Consider the following 15833-nt stretch of genomic DNA (forward strand, 5'->3'; position numbering starts at 1 on the left):
CAGGCCAGGGTGTGGCATAGAGTTTTTGTATTGTGGTGTGTTTTGTCTTGGGATTTTGGAATGTGTGTATAGTGGGATTGTAGCTTAGTGGGGTGTTCTAGGAGAGTCTATGGCTGTCTGAAGTGGTTCTCAATCAGAGGCAGGTGTTTACCGTTGTCTCTGATTGGGAACCATATTTAGGCAGCCATATTCTTTGGTTGTATTGTGGGTGATTGTCCTGTGTGTCTTGATGTCCTGGTTAGAGGTTAGTAGACACTTGTATAGGCTGTTTTCGGTTTGTAGTGTTAGTGTTTTGTTGTGTGTTACGTTTGTTTATTAAAAATGAATCACAATAGACACGCTGCAGTTTGGTCCGACTCTCCTTCACCATTAGAAAGCCGTTACAGGCGGCCATTGTTCTTCTCGTTCCTACTGAAAAGCCAATTGTCCCGGTTGATATATTATCGAATAGGTATTTTAAAAACACCTTGAGGATTGATTATAAGGATTGTCGATATTATGGATCTAATTTGGCGTTGTCGTGACCGCAATTTCCGGTGGATTTTTCAACAAAACGTGGACAAGAAACGGAGGTATTTCGGCTATAAAAATAATCATTATGGAACAAAAGGAACATTTGCTGTCTAACTGGGAGTCTCGTGAGTGAAAACATCCAATGCTCATCAAAGGTAAACGATTTAATTTGATTGCTTTTCTGATTTTCGTGACCAAGCTTCCTGCTGCTAGCTGGACATAATGCTATGCTAGGCTATCGATAATCTTACACAAACGCTTGTCTTGCTTTGGCTGTAAAGCATAATTCCACATTTTCAATGACAGGGTGATTGACAAAAGGCTAAGCTGTGTTTCACTATATTTCACTAGTGATTTCATGAATATGAATTTTTTCTAGTAATATTTTTTGACCGTTGCGCTATGCTAATTAATGTAGTTGATGACAATTCTCCCGGATCCGGGATGGGTAGTTCTAAGAGTTAAACAAGAGAAATGTTTAACCGTCTCCTTTTTGGGCTACCTTATATCCATGGAGGGAGTGGAGATGGAGGAGCAACGCATCAGCACAGTCAGGTCATGGCCCATCCCCAACTCTGTGAAAGCAGTCCAGCGATTCCTGGGGTTCGCAAACTATTTCCGGAGGTTCATCCGGGGCTTCATCCTCTTACCTCCCTGTTGAGAGGAGGTCCCCAGCAGCATCGTTGGACAGTGGAGGTTAGAGAGGGTGTTCAAGACACTGATGGCATGCTTCACCACTGCTCCTGTGCTGCCACATCCCGACCTCTCACTCCCCTTCATCGTCGAGGTGGATGCCTCTGAAGTAGGAGTCGGGGCAGTGCTGTCCCAGCACACTGGAACCCCTCCAAAGCTGCGGCCTTGCTTCAAGCTACTGAGCCCCGCCCAGAGGAACCTTGACGTAGTGGACCGGGAACTCTTGGCTGTCAAGAAGGCTCTGAAGGGGTGGAAGCAATGGCTGGAAGGGTCCAAACACCCTTTCCTAGTGTGGATGTACCACCGCAACCCGGAGTACATCAGGGAGGTGAAGAGGCTAAACCCAAGACAGGCCAGATGGGCTCTATTCTTTGCCAGGTTCCAATTCACGGTTTCCTATAGGCCAGGCTCGAAGAACGTAAAGGCGGACGCCCTGTCTCGTCTCAATGACATTGGGAGAGGAAACCCCCATTATCCCTCCGCCCCGTATCATTGCACCATTGGTGTGGGAAATGAACGTTGACATATGGCAGGCCCTGCGCAAGGAACCTGCACCTACACAGTGCCCGGAGAACCGTGCCTATGTGCCCACGGGTGTGCGGGACTGCCAGCACCTTGGCATACGAGCCAGACCGGGGACGAGTGTTTTCGGCGCGCTGAGGAGACCTGGAGTGCTGCACACACTCGTCTCCAGCGGGCCGTGCGTCGGCACAATCAACTGGCCGACTACCACTGCATTGAGGCGCCTGTTTTTTCTCCAGGCGACCTGGTCTGGCTCTCCACCCTCCGCCTGCCCTGCCAGAAGCTGAGCTTGCGGTCTGTGTGGCCATTTAAAGTCCAGAGGAGGGTTAATTACCCTGACTTTTCATGTGTCTCTCCTTGGGTCAGTGGTGCCTGGTACCTTCGCTGAGGCTGAACCCAGTGGCGCCCCGCCTCCTCCTCTGGACATCGAGGGAGGGCCGGTCTGTGAAGTCCTGAATTTGAGGTGTAGGGCGGGGTACAGCCCAGAGGAGAAGTGCTGGGTTCCTGTGATGGACATCCTGGACACTTTGCTGACCAGGGATTATCACCGTTGGCTCACTGACCGACCTGCACCACCTCCCTGTGGTCGTCCCCAAGGCCGGTGTCTTCCTGCTGCAGCATGATGGGGGGGATACTGCTGTTCAATCCATTCACCAGCTCCAGGAGGTCTACATCACCGGCCTTCTAGGCATCACTGAATTGGATTCATTACCACCAACCCCGGACTGTCTTGTCTCATTACGCACACCTGGTTCCCCCTGATTAGTATGTGTATATAAGTGCCCTCTGTTCCCCATTGTCCTTGTTGATTATTGTCCCATGTCCGTTGGTCTGTACTCTGGTTTGGCTTTCGTGCTACACGTTATTGTGCGCTTGTTATTACGGGTCTCGTCCGTGTGTTTTTAGAGGTATAAACCTCGCTCTTTTGTTTGGGTTACATCCCTGTGTTAAATATATATATATATATATATATATATATATATATATATATATATATACACGTATTTGTCTTGGGCTTTGTCCCCGTTGTTTTCATGACTTACTTTATTTTGGGTGGAGAAAAAAAAAAACTATTACGTATTCCTGTCCCTGTTTCCTATCATTATACAGTGTGACACTTCATATTTCTTCTGTAAGAAATATTTCAATTTAGCCCTATCCGTAAAATCCAATTCCCACGAGTGTAAAGGGTTAATACACACTTATACATGTGTTAAACAGGACAAATATAAGCACCCACCAAATGATTGTACTATTATCATGTTAGTGTTTTTTTTGGCTAAGGAGAGGTGCTTCTTCTTCTAACCTCCTCTTTAAAGTTATGATGTAATTTCCGCCGTGTCAAGATAAGCATTACGGTGGGGGTGGGGGTGGGGGGGGGGTAATCAGGAAGAAGAGATGCTCTGAATCCAATGTCAAAACTCAGAAATGCTGAGTCGCACGCTAGCCAAACCAGATAGAATCCACAGTCCAATAATACAGCTCGATGCTGATACAATCAAAATACAAAGTATTTATATCCAAGTCCATGCTCCACTATTTTAAGGGTGTTAGTTGTTGTGAATAGATATATCAGTACAATATTGATATTTGAGGAATAAACAAGCAAAAAGCATTCCCAACATTCCTTTATGTGTTTTTTTTTTATACAAACATATTATATAGAAAAATGCAAAATCTACTATATTATGATTACAGAAAAGTTCCACTGTGAAATTTCAAAGGTTGAATGTCGATTTTTTTTCATGAGGTGTTTCACAGGGATATGGTGTCCATTGCCTTACTGGGAGCATTTAAAGGAACAGGTTTCTCTGTAATGAAGCGAAGATTAGTTTTTGCATGGATGGAACTCCAAATTCTATGTGACATCCGGTACAGGATAACATGTTAAATGCGTAGGAGTAAAGGATTGGATAAAAACAGACAGACAGATAAGATGAGATAAATATTGTGAGAGTTCTCACATATGTTTTATCCATTAGATCTTCTTGGCTAAGAGGCTTTTCCCCCCATAAACGGAAAGATTAATTCATATTTCTCTGATCAAAGTAATAGTGTATACCTTTATATATTTGCTGCATATACTCTGCTGAAAATCTCAGCAGAACCATGATAAAAGCACATGCATTTTTCAAATGGTGTTTTTGTTGCAGAGTATTCAAAGGTTTTGATCATTCTCTCTTGAGCTTCATGGTAACACATGGGCTAAATTCACAGTCATGCCTAGTGAAAGGCAGAGATACATCATCCAGTTTATTAATTACAGACACCCATGTATTATTCCCTCTTGGAATAAATCACGAATTCCACAAAGTGTTTCAATACTGTCTGAAGTGTACAGTTACATCCAAACACCAGAAGATAATTAATATATGTTTTGAATGATACTGATCTCACACTCAAAGACATCATCTTTAAAAGGGTATGCTAATGCCCTTGAGTACAATCAGAGATTGTGTGAATTCACCAGGAATGGGGTATTCCTATTCCTATCTATTTCTTCCTCACATATCCAGCTATATCCTCCAGCAGAGGCAAGGTATGCCACTAGTAACCTGAAAGGGCCCCAAGCTACAGTAGCTACCTTTCTTCTCTGGAAATCATTACAATCTCCCTCTACCTCTAGGGTCAGTAAACTAATAGTCATTCACCTGTGTGACAGGAAATCTTTGCAGTGTTGCCAATGGGAGCTAAGGAGGTTATGTTTAAGGTTATGGACTCCTACCAGACCCACACATCATCACACAGTGGAATTTTTCCTCCAACAGTCCGTCCTCCCTCCCGCCCGCCCGCCCGCCTTCCTTCCTGTCTGCCTGCCTGCCAGCCAAACCATTTACCTGTGCAGTTGGACTATAATATCAAATACACCACAGACACAGAGACATACCATAAAACTATAACACATTGTTGTAATGCAACACTCTCCATCATGGCTTTGCTTATGGATGGCCTCCAGTGAATTCATGGCTACCACACCTGTCGACCGTTTACAAGGATTCTGTGGTGAATGTTTCACAGGCATGGAACAAAATGTATTCAAAGGCACAAAAGCCTCAGGCAGTCACTGCTGTGACTGCTATTTTGAAGTCTTAATGCTGTGGTATTCAAAAACAGAAATGGAAGGCAACTAGCTAATGCTTTAATATAATTATTTACCAGTCAAAATGAATCACCAGTCAAAATGTTTGAAAAAGACAAATATGAACTTGAACTGAATGACAAGGGGTCGGTTTCTGTCTCTATTTCACTGTACACATTCAAGGAGCTGATACTTCTAAACTGCCTCCAAGCTTTCACCCAGAAACAGTTTTAATTGGAACAGAATGAACAGAAACATGAATGGAATGGAATAAAATCCCATAGGACAGAATATAAAAGATCAGGTTGAGCAGGGGTACAATGTCAATAACATTTTTGTGTGAAAGGGAAAACCATGCCTTTCTCTCTCGCTTTGACTCCCCTGTGCCAGAACCAAGCGGTGGCAGTGCGGGAGGGAGGAGTCTGTAGTGGCTGTACTCTGATATGGCCACACAATAATCTCTGTCCTGCAGAGTCGGCACATCTCCTGGCCAGCCGGGTCCTCAGAGGACTAGGTTTGGCCGTTTCTGCTGGGCCCATTAGCTCGCCATCCAGCTAGCTAACACACTGCATCACACTCTTACAGCTTACAGTTCACTAGGGTAAATAGACAGACACCCATGCAACATGATGTCTGTTCTTCTGTCATATTATTTTACTACACTCCCAAGGATCACAAATCTGTAACGTTACAGTCGATTTTTAAACTAACCCAATGTCATCTGATTGAAATGATGAGTGGTTCCCAAAATGATTTGGAAAATATTAGGGGAGGTTTCCTTTTCTCCTCTCTAAAGAGGTGTTCCAGCACACAGCAGAAGATACCACCTCCAGAAACTTGACAAAGTAATGGAGACAAATCTATTTAAATAATTGCAGAGTTGGAGTGCCCATCAGTCAGGAGGAAACGAGGAGCAATACCTCCTGTAGACAGAGGCTCATCCATCACGGCAGGACCTTAATTTGAGATGTTTAGGAATCATGCTGTTGATTGTCTGAGCCTTGTCTTAAAGGTCTGCAGGGTCAAAACACGTGCACTATGTAGGGAATAGAGTGCCATTTGGGACACAGTTCTGTGTAGTGGATTGCCCAAAGATACTTGGATAGCTATGAGGTTTACAGAACAGTTACAGGTAGGTTTACAGAACAGTTACAGTTGAGTTTACTGTAAAGTTTTACAATTAAGACTCCAAACAATCTCAAGTATTGATCCCATTTAAGCAGAAGGCTCTTGACCGACACATTCGGCAGAAGGGGGTGATAGGTGGCATATCCGAATGACTGATCATTTCTGCTCTTCTTATGATAATGAATACAGGACACACATGCATAAACACCCTCCTTTTTCTGTTTGCGTCCCAAATTGCACCCTATTCCCTATATAGTGCACTACATTTAACCAGAGCCCTAAAATAATGCACTATAAATGGAACAGGGTGGCATTTGTGATGCAGGCCTTTCTCTTTCCCCTGGTCAAACAGTGCTGCAGATTATTTCATATAGTGACAGTGAGGAATTTGCAGACGGACTTGGTCTTTTTGTGGAGCCACTCAGTATTGCCATTAAAATTACATGGAGCGCAGTAAAAGTGGGTAGAACCATGAGAAGCGGTTAACACAGTGTGCATCCCAAGTGGTACCCTGTTCCCTTTTTGAGTGCACTACTTTAGACCAGGCCCCATGTTGTTCTGGTTAGAAACTATTATACTAGGTAGGAAATATGCTGCCATTTGGGACTCAAGAAGTCCATTAGAGGGTTCTTAGAGGATGTCACAACTCAGCTGAGTGTATTTGCTGCTGTCTTGTTGTGGGAGATGCATGCCTGTCATGCAACAGTAAGTGTAGTGGATTACCCAAAGATACTTGGATAGCTATGAGGTTTACAGAACATTTACAGTTGAGTTTACTGTAAAGTTTTACAATTAACAAATCTAATAGATTGTCACCTGACTCTACTTTTGTTAATCTAACCAGACCTATGCAAAATGGGATTGGCAATAAGTTAACACAATTAGTAGGGCACTCCATCCGGCCCATCAAGGCTATCTAAATGCTATTGACACAAGTCAGTTCCAGAAGTGCTAAGCAATGTAACAGATAGGACATGTGCTGTAGTCATGTAGCATCACCATCGCCAGTGTACATTAATGCATTATATGTCTCCCTCGTTTATCACATAATTCACGTAGTTACGATATCCCAGTGTGGGTGCATGTTTTGAATGCTAATCTCTCTCCTGTATACCCTCCATAGATACTGCTCAAGAGGGCCATCTCCTGTTCTATGTAATAGTGGACTCATTGGAGAATGATTTGATTATTCTAAAGCAAGTGTTTCCAGCTGAATGGTGATAAGACAAGGGTTGTGTCCCAAATGGCAGCATATTCCCTATATATTGCACTTGTTGTGACCAGGGCCCAAAGATCTTATCCTATGAGCACTTGTCAAAAGTACTGTATTATGTATGAAATAGGGTGCCATTTGCAACACAGCCCAAATACAGCTATGTATATGCCTCTGAAGAGTGCGACATTAGATCTGCTCTGAGAAAGTGGTGCAGAGCAGTGTAGGCAAGTGTGGGTTTTGCATGCAATCTGAAGGTATATGTCGGGGAGTATGCCTGTGCATAAATATGATGTCAGCCGAGATTCAGGAAACTCATGAAGTGTCACATGTCATCACTGTCATATATACATTATATTCTCCTTTGGAATTCCATTACAGAAAATGGAGATGAAAGGACTGTGAATGCACACAGCATTTGCATTGTTTTCAGTACAGCATTCCAATTGGCAATATTTACCTATATTCACATATCAAAGTACCTGTTGGGTTTAGTTAAAGTGTTACCATTATGTTACCAAATCATTTCTTAAAAAATAAATACTTTCAGCAGAGTAGATATACTAAAACAGCCACTGAATAAAATGCTTGCTCACCGCTTTCAATTCTCCCTAAAATCTATATCCTGTCATATCCAGTATGCTATGCATTATGAATGCATTGGATTTTCGACAAACAAATACTCCACAGCAATGGATCACTGAGATGCATAACTCTCTACATGTGCATTCAATTTGTCTCCCCACATGTAAACCCTACAGGTATGTGCGGTGTAGCAGTGTAGATATTTAATATGCTGTACTCATATCTTCTTCTACGGCTCATCTGAATAACATGGTGCATCCATGATCCCTTATTCAACATGTAGCATATCATGTAGTGTGTGTTGCCTTTTCATATTCCCTCAGGTTGTTGGTACAAATCCCCTTGGATACTACCAGAAATCTTCTAATCCACTAAGGTAATTCAGAAATGTACGTAAACATGGGCTATAATATGCAGTATATAAAGTCGTACCTGCAATGTGAGCATTCCAAAGAAGGCTGTGTTGTTTCTGGATTTTTTAAAAAGTGCATAAGAAAAGCACACCCACATTTTTACTGTCACTTTTGCAGTTATTATTTAAATATTAAAGTATCTGATCCCTTACAGAAAAAACACATTCATTTCACATGTAATAACGTGTTTAACAAGTGATCTTATGTGAAGTTAAAGTGATAAGATGTGACAACATGTAAAAGCAACAAGTGATAACATGAAGCTCCACATGTGAAAACATGATATAATGTCAAATAAATGTGACAACATGGGGATGCAACATTTCAACAAAGTTTTTCACGTGGGAAAATGCAACTCCACATGTGAGAGTTTGAATTTCACATGTGAAAGAGCAAATTCCACATCTGAATCTGCAGTTAACATGTGAGTTGAACAAATGTTATTCTCCTCACTGTCACGACTTCCACCGAAGTTGGTCCTTCTCCTTGTTCGGGCGGCGTTCGGCGGTCGACGTCACCGGTCTTCTAGCCATCACCAATCCACCTTTCATTTTCCATTTGTTTTGTCTTGTTTTCCCGCACACCTGGTTCTCATTCCCTCATCAGACTAAATTTTAAATTTACATTACCCTCTGTTTCCCCCATGTCTGTGTGTGGAAATGTTCTTTGTGTTGGGTGTTACGCTACAGGCTGGCTTGTGCTAGATTAGTTTCAAACCTAGGTCTGTTTGTTTTGTTTATCCAATTCATGTCACCGTGGTTGTGCTTTGTGCTGCCTCGCCTGTGCCTTTGGGCTAGGGTGTATATTAACGTTATCACCCATCTCTGCTCTCCTGCGTCTGACTTCCCGGCAACCAGTCACTCTCCCCGTTACAGAATTCCACACCGATCATCAATGGAGTCTGCAGGAGCGGGTGCCCCCGTTGTGGGGGTAGAGGAGCGCATCAGGGAGCACACGGCGATGCTTCACCATCTCGGCGCTGTCATGGACCGCGTCGTCCAGACTATGGACCGCTGGAAGATACAGGGAGTCCCTCCAGCGCCCCCACCAGCACAACAGGGGTCTCCACTACTCGCCTCCCCTGCACCCGGTCCCAGTGGGATTCGTCTCGCTCTTCCCAGGGAGTTTGATGGGATGGCGGCACTCTGCCAGGGGTTTCTGTTGCAGCTGGACCTGCATCTGGGGACCGTCCACCGGCTCCTTTGGGACGTGAGAGGGTGTCTGCCCTCATCTCGTGCCTCTCGGGGAAAACCCTGAAGGGGGGCTCTTCACCTGCACCATCTGTGGCCGCAGAGGTCACACTGCCAGTCGGTGTCGGGTTGGTTCCTCTGGGGGTCACGGCAGTAGGCAGAGCGCTCTGGCATCATCCCAGGTGAGCTTGCACTATTCTCACCCAGAGCCCTCTATTGCCCACCTGTTTTTGCAAGCCAACTTTCCTGAGTTTTCCCCACATTCCCAGCATAAGGCATTCATCGATTCAGGCGCGGCTGGGAATTTTATCGACAGAGCATTCGCCCATAGTTTAGGCATCCCCATTGTTCCAGTGGTTAGTCCCTTTCCAGTTCATCCGTTGGACAGTCGACCATTAGGGTCTGGCTTTGTCAGGGAGGCCACCACTCCTTTGGTCATGGTGACGCATGGGGGGTCACAGCAAGAGAATCAGTCTCTTCCTCATTGACTCTCCTGCATTTCCGTGGTGCTAGGCCTTCCCTTGTTAGCCTGTCATGACCCCACTGTTTCATGGCAACGGAGGGCTCTCACGGGGTGGTCACGAGAGTGCTCGTGGAGGTGTTTGGGGGTTTCCATTGGTGCTACTATGGTGGAAAGTCCAGAATATTCCGATTTGGCTCTCACCTTCTCTAAGAAGAAGATCCCTCTTTGGCGTTCACGGTGGAGGTGGACGTGTCCGAGGCTGGGATAGGAGCCGTGCTCCGCCCCTGTGCCTTCTTTTTGAAGAAGCTCAGCCCGGCGGAGCTAATCTATGATGTGGAGGACCGGGAGCTGTTGGCTGTGGTCAAGGCGTTGAAGGCATGGAGACATTGGCTTGAGGTGGCTCAACACCCTTTTCTCATCTGGACTGACCACCGCAACCTGGAGTACATCCAGGCAGCGAGGAGACTGAATCCTCGTCAGGCAAGGTGCGCCATGTTTTTTACCCGTTTTGTTTTCACCCTTTCTTTCTGTCCCGGCTGTATGACACAGAGAAGCGGCCCATGGATCCTACCCCCATAATCCCGGCCTCCTGCCTTGTGGCGCCGGTAGTATGGGAGCTGGGCGGGGACATTGAGCGGGCCTTACCTGCAGAGCCAGCCCTCCAGTGTCCTACTGGGTGTCTGTACGTTCCGTCTGCTGTCCATGACCGGTTGATCTATTGGGCCCACACGTCACCCTCCTCTGGTCATCCAGGCATCGGTCGGACAGTGCGCTGTCTGAGTGGGAAGCACTGGTGGCCCACCTTAGCAAAAGACATGAGGGTTTATGTTACCTCCTGCTCGGTGTGCCTTTCCAGTGCTTACTGGGGTACAAGCCGGTTCTGGCGCCTTGGCATCAGAGTCAGACCAAGGCTCCTGCAGTGGATGACTGGTTCAGGTGCGCGGAGGAGACCTGGGACGTTGCCCATGTTCACCTCCAGCACCAGAAAGCCAGCGCAGACCGTCACCGCAGTGAGGCCCCGGTGTTCGCACCTGGGGACCGGGTCTGGCTCTCTACCCGGTCCCCAGGCCGGTACCCTGGCTCTCTGCTCCGCCTGCCCTGCCGGAAGCTGGGGCTGTGGTTTGTGGGCCCATTTAAACTCCTGAGGAGACTGAACAAGGTTAGTTACCACTTACAGCTTCCCCCCGATTACCGTATTAACCCCTCGTTACATGTGTCTCTCCTTAGGCCGGTGGTGGCTGGCCCGCTCCAGGAGTCTGAGGTGCGAGAGGTTCCTCTGCCCCCTTTAAACATCGAGGGGGTCCCGGCGACATTTTGGACCCTTCTATGCTGCGGGAGTTCCACCGTCTTCTTCCGGATTGCCCTGCACCTCGCCCTCCGGGTCGTCCCTGAGGCCGGTGTCGGCGCTGCTGGAGCCGCGCGTCAAGGGGGGCTACTTTCACAACTTCCGCTGAAGTTGATCCCTCTCCTTGTTCGAGCAGCGTTCGCTGGTCGACGTCATCGGTCTTCTAGCCATCGCCGCTCCACCTTTAATTTTACATTTGTTTTGTCTTCTTTTCCCGCACACCTGGTTCACATTCCCTCATCAGACTAAATGTATATTACCCTCTGTTTCCCCCATGTCTGTGTGTGGAAATGTTCTTTGTGTAGGGTGTTACGCTTACAGGCTGGCTTGCGCTAGGTTTGTTTCAAACCTAGGTTCATTTGTTTTGTTTATCAAGTTCATGTTACCGTGGTTGTGCTTTGTGCTGCCTCGCCTGTGCCTTTGGGCCAGGGTGTATATTAAAGTTCTCCTGTTATCACCCATCTCTGCTCTCCTGCGATAGACTTCCCGGCAACCAGTCACTCACATGTGAAATGGAGGTGTTAAAATTTGGTAAATGTGTCTCTTTTCCTTTTAAAGTAAGTGGTACGTTGTTCAGGTAAAATAGTGTGCAAATATTTTATCAATGACATTATGATTCTATTTGATATGATCACGTAGTTCTGTCTTTTCAATATGACTCCACATGATATTTGAAATCACAATTATTCTGCTCTGCAAATTCTGTAGCATTTTGCTACACATTCATTACGTATAATACATCTCTGCACAAAAGAGTACCATCTGCACTGCTATTTTAGTTATCGGTTAAATATGACTTTTCTCTCCTCATTGATTTTATTTATCTATTTCAGCAATTTGAGGGGTTTTCTGTATAGTTTTCTAATATTGGTAGGCCATATTATTCCGTTTGAATGCAATGCCTCAATCACTATAAATATAATATTATATATTATTATAAATATAATATTTTTACTTTAATAAGTGTAGGAATACAGGTGAAATCAGTTACTGAGACAGACATGGTGGCATAGCAGGAAGATTGGCATGCCGTAAACCAAGAGGCTGTGAGTTCAAACCCCAGGTGAGGACATGTTGAAGAATAATTGCAATCTCAATAAACATACACAATGTAATCATTAGTGTCAAATATATGATTTGAAAACACTATGTAAAAAGTGTTGTTTGTGTCTGAATCCCAAGGAAACAATTTTGTTTGCAGAGCATCACCTGTTAAGTATCATGTGAAAAATATTCACATGTGAAAATCTGAATCCACGTGTGAAAGGTTATGTGATCACATGAACATACACATGTAAAACTTCATATGAAATATCATCACGTGAAGTGTTCCAAAAACATGGTTTCACATGATTTCACATGCGAAGTTATGTTCCTTAAATGGAATCTCTTACTAAAACTATTTTAGCAAATCCAATGATAAAATGTTTTGTTTTCATCCGATTTACAAGAGTGTTAAACATTGCTGTGAAGCTGAACCACATGCAATCAAAAAATGTTGACTTTTGCTTTTTGGTTTCCCTCAAGGCAGTGTTGAAATCAGCTCCTTGATGTTGCACAAACTACTTGACAGGCTCTAGTTTGATATCCAATGTTTGAACACTTTCCAATGCCAAGTTGAACATCAATATAGCCTTTTAAATGCAAATGAACAAAAATCACTCACTTTGACTTATAAACAGGGTCATCACACAGTCCAAGTGAGGGATGCTTTGACGCATGTGCCAATCTGCATTCGCTGACACCTACTGTGTCATCTATGAACAAATGGATAGGCTCGCTTTGACCTAAAGACCACAAAGACAGTACAGTCATGCATGGGAGACATTCTTTAGTAGGACTGACTGTACTCTGAACACAAACCTCCTGTCTCTCTCAAACTCTTTCTGCAAGAACTGTTTCAAGGACACCCGCTGGTTCTGTTCCCTCTGTATGCATACATCTAACAACTTACTCATGTGACGGGGGGTGGGGGTTAATGAAAGAGACTTTATTGACAAGTCAATATATATATCATTAAAAAAAGCATTGACATCAAGGAGGCTTTGAAAGCCATTTGGGGCAGCTGCAGTGACAGAAATGTCCATGAGTTGCTGGCACTGTAACTCAGTTAGGTCATCATTGACTTGGAGGAGAAATATATTCATTATCAGCATAGCTACCTTCTAAATAAACAACAATGAAACACAGCCCAACTAAGATATCATTTAACAGCACACTTACCTTGAATGATCACAATTATAGCAAACAGTTTCAAAGTCAGCTTAATCCAAGGTTCTTTTCCCTGTGAAGAATACAATGCAAGCTTCTCCTCTTTTCTCCTTTTTTCCTCCGCTCTTTAATTATCTCTTTTCTCATTTACCCCTACCTCTCTCGTTGGTGCGTTTCTTTCATTATCCTTCTCTGTGCATAGCCTAGTGCCCACGCCAGAGCTGATCCCGGAGCGTGTGCCACTAGAAGTATAAAACAATAGGGTGAGATAGAGGTAATGTAGGAGCCACAATGAGTCTCCCTGTGGTTTTACAATGACGAGTGAGAGCGAGCGAGAGAGGGGAGAGAGAGAGAGAGCAAGCAAGCTTGTATGAGTGTGTGAGAGAGCGAGTGGAAGAGAGCGACAGAATGAGAGAGGGTTTGTAAGCACTGACTAGCTCGCTGACTGGCTCAGTGGCGAAGGGCTTGCGTGTACGCTGGGAGCTGGGGCAGCCGTGATTGGTGTGAGGCAGCCCCCGGTCAGGTCCCCGGGGCACTGGGATCTTCATCAAGCAGATTATAGGGAGCTGGAGAGCCCTCCCTCCTACAGTGAGAGAGCCAGTGATGTACGCTGTGGTCACTGGAGGAATATTCTAATCAGAAAGACAGTAGTGCCACTTGGGGATGGCATCTCGTCCAAGCTAATGTGTTCACAGATGATTCCATGGAAATGGGGGAGTACTGTAGTAGTGTGGTGAGGGGAGAGACAGAGATAGCGAAAGGGGAGGGGGTTGGTTTACCATTAGGGCTTAACTCTTATTAGAGTCAGGTACATCAGCAGGCTTCCACTAATACACCCTCATAACCCATCACACAGAACACAAACAATACAACAAGCCCTTTACCTTTTCTATATCCTGCAGTAAAGCAAAAACTGTAAAAAACATCAAAACAAACTTCCTGGTCCCTCTGAAGTCTGTCAGTTTTTGTTAACATGTGACCTACATTCTCATATTTCCATGTCTTGCATGATTAAATGCATTGCTAGATGGACTCATCGATTGCATCCCACATGGCACCCTATTCCCTAAACAGTACACAACTTTTGACCAGAGCCCTATGGGTCCTGGTTAAAAGTAGTGCAGTATATATTGAATAGGATGCCATTTGGGATGTAGATGAGGACTCCTCCACTCTACTTGGCCATGATGGGTAACATCAGACATCGTCTCTCCTTCACCTCTGGGAAATTGAAGAGGAAACATGAGATTTAACCTTTCAAATGAGATCTTAATGTGATGAGAAAAACGGAGATGACACACATCAGTCCTGGGAAAAGGTTACGGAGGCATTAGCATTTAGTACATAATAATAATAATGCATTTTATTTGCGCCTTTCAAGTTACCCAAGGAAACATACAGAGTAAGGAATAAAATGTAATAGCAAATTTTAACATGAAAATACTAAAAGCAAAGTGCATTACAACGAAGGTGCATGGCACCCAAAAAATAGCAAGCTCAATAATACAAGGGGAAAACAACAACAACAAGGTCATCAAGGCAGTTAAATTAGAGAGGCTAACTTCAACAACCTTTCCATCCCCTGCATTAATGGTTCCCAAACTGAGGGGTCAGCAGGAATTTAGTCCAGCTTTCGAGCACTACCAATTGTTTTTACTTTGTACATTCTGCTATTACAACTTTCAAGAGTATTTTGAAAGACATTTTTTTTAAATTGAGTTATATGGTGCACTTGATAAAAAAATGTATTGGCAAAAACAGTGCCTTGGAGTTAAAGTACTAAAACACCCACAGTAGAGTATAACAATTGAAACGTCACTAGGGAAGTAATTGAGATGACTTATGTGCCAAAAAAAATAAACAAAAATCTGTCATAAATGGAATGCTCCGCTACACCTTGCAATACTGTTGTTTGTAGAATGTGTAAAAATTACAGGCACTCAAAGAACTCTTTTTGAGATAAATAATATTCCAGATTGACAACACTACCAACCAAAATTATAAACAGCACAGACCAAACATTAATTAGTCACTCAGTTGAGATGCTTTCATTACTATCCCCCTCCATCACCCCTCCCTCCCGGATCAACTCCTGTCCAGATGGCATGTCGCCGCCCTAGAGGACGCCATCTTTAATCCTCTTGGCACATGCTTCACTGAGCGAGAGAAAGGTGGAACGGATGCTCAGAGTCAGGAGGCGTCAGCCGGCGGGGAGTTTTAGTCAGAATGGTCCAGTAAAGTCACTGGGGGTGCGTCACAAATGGCACCCTTTTCCCTACACTGTAAAAAGTGGTTACTAAATGTGAAGGTCTTCTGTAAAAAATACATTTGGAAATGGTATATCATGGTATCAAAGAAATTGAATTTCTTAATATACATGGAATTGTTTTAGTTGCTTGCACTCAATTGAATACATGTACATAGATAATTCTAGAATAGAAAGTAAACTTGGAACAAAATTACAAAATGGGGTTTATT

At 44.3% G+C, this 15833-nt stretch overlaps 1 protein-coding gene across 1 annotated transcript in view; it reads right to left on the bottom strand.

Annotated features, from left to right (window-relative positions):
* The window catches only part of LOC115105116 (cadherin-12-like), a 198730-nt gene extending 185004 nt beyond the window's left edge, over positions 1-13726 (bottom strand). Inside the window, exon 1 of the mRNA XM_029626751.2 lies at positions 13368-13726. The gene's annotated coding sequence lies outside the window, so the exon portion shown is untranslated. The remainder of the gene's footprint in view (positions 1-13367) is intronic.
* Between the last annotated feature and the right edge of the window lie 2107 nt (positions 13727-15833).

The sequence above is a fragment of the Oncorhynchus nerka genome, linkage group LG22, assembly GCF_034236695.1.
Source record: "Oncorhynchus nerka isolate Pitt River linkage group LG22, Oner_Uvic_2.0, whole genome shotgun sequence".
Lineage (NCBI taxonomy): Eukaryota > Metazoa > Chordata > Actinopteri > Salmoniformes > Salmonidae > Oncorhynchus > Oncorhynchus nerka.